We start from the raw sequence: 6,478 nt of genomic DNA, 5'->3' as shown, positions 1-6,478 counted from the left end.
ATACATAGACCAGCCCGGAGCTCCCCAAGGCCTGGATCCAGGAAGAGGATTCTCTCTAGTGCTTTGTACTTGGCTAGAGTTGAGGATGCCTGCACTCATTTCTGCCCACTCACACAGCCCCACACCTGGGGTGCCTAAGATCCATTCTCAGGCCTGCCTCACCACCGCTGACCAGCATCAGGATATTCTGAGACTCCCCTCAAAACCTCTGGAGGCTCTGAGAGTACACAGGGAGGGCAGGATGACTGAGCCAGAAGGGACTTTTACCTATGGGGGCCTGGGGCTGCAGGAAATTGTTTTTTTCTCCCCCAGGCTATGGAATAATTGAATCTGGGAGTAGAGATGCCCCTTGCAGTTCAGTGACTAGAGAACAACCTCTCTTTATCCTTTCAAAAGGTCAGCACCATCAACACCAGAATGGGCTCATCCTGGCCCCCACTTCACATATGATCTCAGTGACAGCTCCAAGGCCAGCAGTCAGGCCTCTTGGAACCTGTCTGGGGCATGTAGGAAAAGAAGGGGCCTCTTGGGAGAGAACATGATGCCTTGGGCCATCTGGCCAGGTTTTCTGTGATATCCCCAGGACAATGGCAATCTCAAAAGCAAAAATAATCAGGTTTTGCAAAGAATGATATTCATTTGGGAATGGTAGAGCAACGCAATGGTTGAACAAGTGTCATAATAGACTATGAGTGCACTCAAAAGGTCTGAGGGAAGGGGAGTTCTTAAAGGAAAAAATAAGGAATGCTATGCCAAATACTTTGAAACAACAATATTGGATAACAGTGGAGAATACCCAGGCTGAGTCCTTTACAATAGTTACTATTAGGCAACCAAGAGTTTAGCATCAGCTCCAGGGCTGCAGCAGGTTGGACAGGACAGGAGCTGAGACGGCACTACGGGACTCATGGTTGTTAGTGACCATACAGGAAGTGTCCCTAGAACGGTGGCAAATACCCAACTAGGGTGAGCCCAAGAAAGAATGGCAAAAGCATGGACAAGAGTATACACATGGCCGGCGCCACGGCTCACTAGGCTAATCCTCCGTCTTGCGGCGCCGGCACACCGGGTTCTAGTCCCGCTCGGGGCGCCGGATTTTGTCCCGGTTGCCCCTCTTCCAGGCCAGCTCTCTGCTGTGGCCCAGGAGTGCAGTGGAGGACGGCCCAAGTCCTTGGGCCCTGCACCCCATGGGAGACCAGGATAAGTACCTGGCTCCGGCCATCGGATCAGTGTGGTGCGACGGCCGCGGCAGCCATTGGAGGGTGAACCAACAGCAAAGGAAGACCTTTGTTTCTGTCTCTCTCTCTCACTGTCCACTCTGCCTGTCAAAAAAAAAAAAAAAAAAAAAAAAGAGTATACACATGAGTCCATGCTTCCTGCTGAAAAGAGAGTCGAGTGTTCACAAAGACGTGTGATGTGGAGGTTTTGTCTCACGGATGAACATTGCATAAGATGCTCAGGCCATGCAAAGAGATTGATGCGAGACACTGGTAGAAAATCAACATACAGGCCGGCGCCGCGGCTCACTAGGCTAATCCTCCGTCTTGCGGCGCCGGCACACCGGGTTCTAGTCCCGGTTGGGGTGCCGGATTCTGTCCCGGTTGCCCCTCTTCCAGGCCAGCTCTCTGCTGTGGCTCCTGGTTCCTGCCATCGGATCAGCATCAGCGCGGTGCGCCAGCCACAGCGCACCGGCCGCGGCGGCCATTGGAGGGTGAACCAACGGCAAAAGGAAGACCTTTCTCTCTGTCTCTCTCTCTCACTGTCCACTCTGCCTGTCAAAAAATAAATAAATAAATAAATAAATAAATAAAATTTTTAAAAAAAAAAGAAAATCAACATACAAGGGACTTCGGAGCGCACTTACTTTAGAAATGAGAAATATCAACAAACAATTTCTCCTTGGTTTGTCTGTGCTTTGATGAGGAAAGATTGCCTTTCATCTGAGAGCCATTTTTCATTGTGTGGTATGCTGCAATCGCACCAAATTTAAATATTTTTCCTAGTTGTTTTCTGTCTCCGAAAATTTTCATCTTAAGGATGTATTTACAATAAGATTGCATTTTGGGCCTAATACTATGGTGCAGTGGGTTAAATCACTGCTTGAGGTGCTAGCATCACATACAGGTGCCAGTTTGAGTCCTGGCCACTCCACTTCCAATTCAGCTCCCTGCTAACACACCTGGGGTAGTAGCAGAAGTGCTTGGGCCCCTGCACCCACATGGGAGACCTAGAAAAAGCTCCCAGCTCCTGGCTTTGGTCTGGCCCAGCCTTGGCCATTGTAGCCATCTGGGGAGTGAAGTAGATAGAAGATACCCCCCCTTTCTCTCTCTCTCTCTCTCTCCCCCCCTCCAACCCCCCCTTTCTCTCTTTCTCTCTCTCTCTCTCTCTCCCTCTAACTCTCTCTTGCAAATAAAGTAAACAAATCATCTTAAAAGATATTGCATGTTATATACCTCATTACCATCAGATAGCTGAATAATTATGGGGCTCCTAAGCTTACTGGGGAATGCATTAAAGACCTGAATTTAAGGCCTACGACTAAATTTTCTAGGAGAAAATATAGGGGAAACATTTCAAGACATTGGTGTAGAAGGTGACTTCTTGGTTAAGGTCTCCAAGGCATAGACAACAAAAGCAAAACTAGACAAACGGTATTATATCAAAACTCAGAAGCTTCTGCATGTCAAAGGAAAAGATAGAGTGAAGAGACGTCCAACAGAAAATGAAAAAACACTTGTGAGCCACTTATCTGATAAGGGGTTAGCATCCAGAATATATCAGCAACATAAAAAACTCAACAACAAACAACCAATCGAGTTAAGAAATGGGGAAAGGATGTCAGAAGACAGTTCTCTGAAGAAGAAATGCAAATGGCTAACAAATATGGTGAGGGAATTCTTAGGGGATAATAATGTAAACCAACCCAAGCATTTGGTATATGATTGTCCTTGTATTCAGAACATGGCAATCAGGAGGTAATTAGTTCTGACCAAATGATACTACATTATTGGTTTTGTAATAATTGTCAAATATCATCAGTTTCTCATAGTGGATTCCAAAACATTTGGAGAGGCTTATTATTTTTTAGACATTTGGGAAGGAAGGACTGTTCAGTGATCAGAAAGGTGTTCTTTAAAACCACCACAAGAGGGCAGTAAGACGTAGGCTTTAGTATCTGCACCCCTGTTTCTCAGAGGCTTGGGAATATGTTTATTCCACCTTTCTTGTGTTAATGTCTCCTTTTCTTCATTTTAAAATTTTTCAAACATCTTAGTAGAGATAAATTTACTTTCTCTGGAACCTCCTGATTGTGCATCTGTGTCTGTATCTGTGTGCACATGTGCATGAGTATATGTTAGTGTTCACACGCATGCATTGTGATGTGTGTGCTTGTCTAACATATGTATACATCTCTGTTAGTGTTGCTATTGTATATCTTCATGTGTACCTTCATCTGTGTGTACTATGTAAGTGTGTGAAGGTTAAGTGTATGAGTGTGTGTACCTTTATGAAATATATGTTTGTGTATACCCACTTGCATCAAATACTATGCACATGTATGTGTGTGTGTGTGAGATGTGCACTGTGGTGTGTCCATTTGTGTGGCTCAGGCCTATTCAAGTGTGGGCTAGGGTATGTGACATATGTGTGCCTGTGTTCATATTTGTGGGATTTTGTTGGATGGGCAGGGAGATTTCAAATAGCATTTATGTGTGTGTGTAATGACAAGGAACTAAACCAACTGTCCTCTTTTTAAAAGATTTATTCATTTATTTGAAAGTCAGAGTTACACAGGGAGAGGAGAGGCAGAGAGAGAGGGAGAGAGGTCTTCCATCTGATGGCTCACTCCCCAATTGGCCACAACAGCCAGAGCTGTGCCGATCTGAAGCCAGGAACCAGGAGCTTCCTCCAGGTCTCCCACGTGGGTGCAGGGGCCCAAGGACTTGGGCCATCTTCCACTGCTTTCCCAGGCCACAGCAGAGAGCTGGATCAGAAGTGGAGCAGCCAGGTCTCGAACTGGCACCCATATGGGATGCCAGTGCTTCAGGCCAGGGTGTTAACCCGCTGTGCCACAGCACCAGCCCCACAAACTGTAGAATTTTCCTCCCAGTTGAACACCTCACTCTGGCAGTGTGCTGTCTGCACTCTCTGGAGAGCTCAGAGGAAACCCTTTGACTCCCATGTTGAGACCACTACTCTGTCTGCATTTCTCCGTCCTGTCACTGGATTGTGTGGGGGCCATTGTAAGCCCCCAGACCCACCGTTAACTATTTGTTTGTTCTGTGTAGAAGCTCTGAGTGTAAAGCGCACTTTAGTATTTATTTCTATCACCACAGAGTCTTACTTCCTCTGCTATTTGACCATTTCATCTCTAATGATTGAATTTCTTAGGAAAATACAGGTGTCAACTATCCTCTGAAATAATCTGTTTTCTAATATGACCATTTTCTTGGCTTCAGCAGATTCTTTTGAAGTAAAACTTGTCAGTTTATCTTCCTAAAGCTTATTTATGCCTGCCTTTACTTTAAACTCTGTATTCCTTTGCAAAAATGCCAGAGGAACCGTCACAAGCTCTGTTTTCTTAGAAAGAGTTGATTACTTGCTTTTGAGGTTTGTCTTGAAATTGTGTTCTCTGATCTTAGTGCCTGATATGTAGTCATTTTTCATGTTTTCCCACCTAGCATTTTCTTTTTATTTATTTATTTTTTGAAAATAACACACAGAGAGAAGGAGAGGCAGAGAGGCAGAGGTCTTCCATACGCTGGTTCATTCCCCAATTGGCTGCCATGGCTGGAGCTGCATCGATCCGAAGCCAGGAGCTTCTTCTGAGTCTCCCACTCAGAAGTGGGTGCAGGGCCCCAAAGACTTGGACCATCTTCTACTGCTTTCCAAGGCCATAGCAAAGAGCTGGATTGGAAGTGGAGCAGCCTGGACTCAAACTGTCACCCATAGGGGATGCCAGCACTGCTGGCAGTGGCTTTACCTGCTACACCACAATGTCAGCACACCCACCTAGCATTTTCTAACTTCATAGCATTCTGAGAGAGCAATGACTTTGCAGGCAGAGTAGCCCAAGATCAAACCAGGGGCCAAGCCAAATCACTTGGCCTTTACAGTAGTGGCTTTGGCTTTTTGTTTTTGGCTATAGCCTGCTCACTAAGTTATATAGTAGATTACCCATAAACTCTTACTAATTTTTATTTAAATTTTATGAAGGAAATGTTTTAAAAACAGTTTCTCAGACAAATTATTGTTGAAAGATGTTAATGTATGGTGGAATGAGAAGGCCATGCCAAGATGGCCGCTGGCAAGCGAGCATCAGTTACTCAGGAGTGGCTTCGGAAACTCCCTGGGAAACCCCCTGGCAACAGAGCATGACTGGCAACAGGCTGTGATTGGATGGCTTTGGATACTTCCTGGCAACAGGCTGTGATTGGTTAGGGCATAAACCACCCTTGACCAGATGGGCTTTCTTGGCTATTCAAGCTGCTGTAGCAACTGAAATAGACGAGTCTGTGGGCTGCTCGCCTCTGGCCTGCTTTCACCCGACTCCCGGGGTCTGTGTGGTGACTCCACGCCTCTTGCCCCCACCATGCTCCTCCTCTCAGAATGAATCCACAGCAACAAATGTAGTTGATTTCTTGCATAAGAATCAGAAAATATTAATTCTACATTATTCAAAATGGAGAACTTTATGCTTCAAAAGAACTCTAAAGCTACTGACTTAAAAAATATGAGGGGGTCTTCAAAAATTCATAGAAAGTGCATATTTTGAAAAAACTATGCATGGAGTTGAAACAGTTTTGCATCAAAATAAACATATCTTGGGCCAGCGCCACGGCTCACTAGGCTAATCCTCCGCCTTGTGAGAGAGAGAGAGAAAGGTCTTCCTTTTTGCCGTTGGTTCACCCTCCAATGGCCGCCATGGCTGGTGCGCTGCGGCCGGCGCACCGCGCTGATCCGATGGCAGGAGCCAGGAGCCAGGTGCTTTTCCTGGTCTCCCATGGGGTGCAGGGCCCAAGCACCTGGGCCATCCTCCACTGCACTCCCTGGCCACAGCAGAGAGCTGGCCTGGAAGAGGGGCAACCGGGACAGAATATGGCGCCCTGACCGGGACTAGAACCCTGTGTGCCAGCGCCGCTAGGCGGAGGATTAGCCTAGAGAGCCGCGGCGCCGGCCCTCCATCCGCATCTTCTACTGCTTTCCTAGGCTGTAGCAGAGAGCTGGATTGAAGTGGAGCAGCCAGGTCTCGAACTGGCGCCTGTATGGGATGCTGGCACTACAGGCAGCAGTTTTACCCACTATGCCACTGCACCTGGCCCATTGCTAAAATCTTTTAAAAGAAACAGTAGCAATTGCAATAAGAACTTTCATTCATCACTGTCCCACCCTCCCTGTAGATTTGAGAAGGAAATTGCTTTTGAAAACAATCATGTCAACACCATGCAAGAGAAAAAGAGAGGATCCAACTTTATTT

This window comes from Oryctolagus cuniculus, chromosome 18, assembly GCF_964237555.1.
Source record: "Oryctolagus cuniculus chromosome 18, mOryCun1.1, whole genome shotgun sequence".
Taxonomy (NCBI): Eukaryota; Metazoa; Chordata; class Mammalia; order Lagomorpha; family Leporidae; genus Oryctolagus; species Oryctolagus cuniculus.
This window is presented reverse-complemented; position numbering follows the sequence as displayed.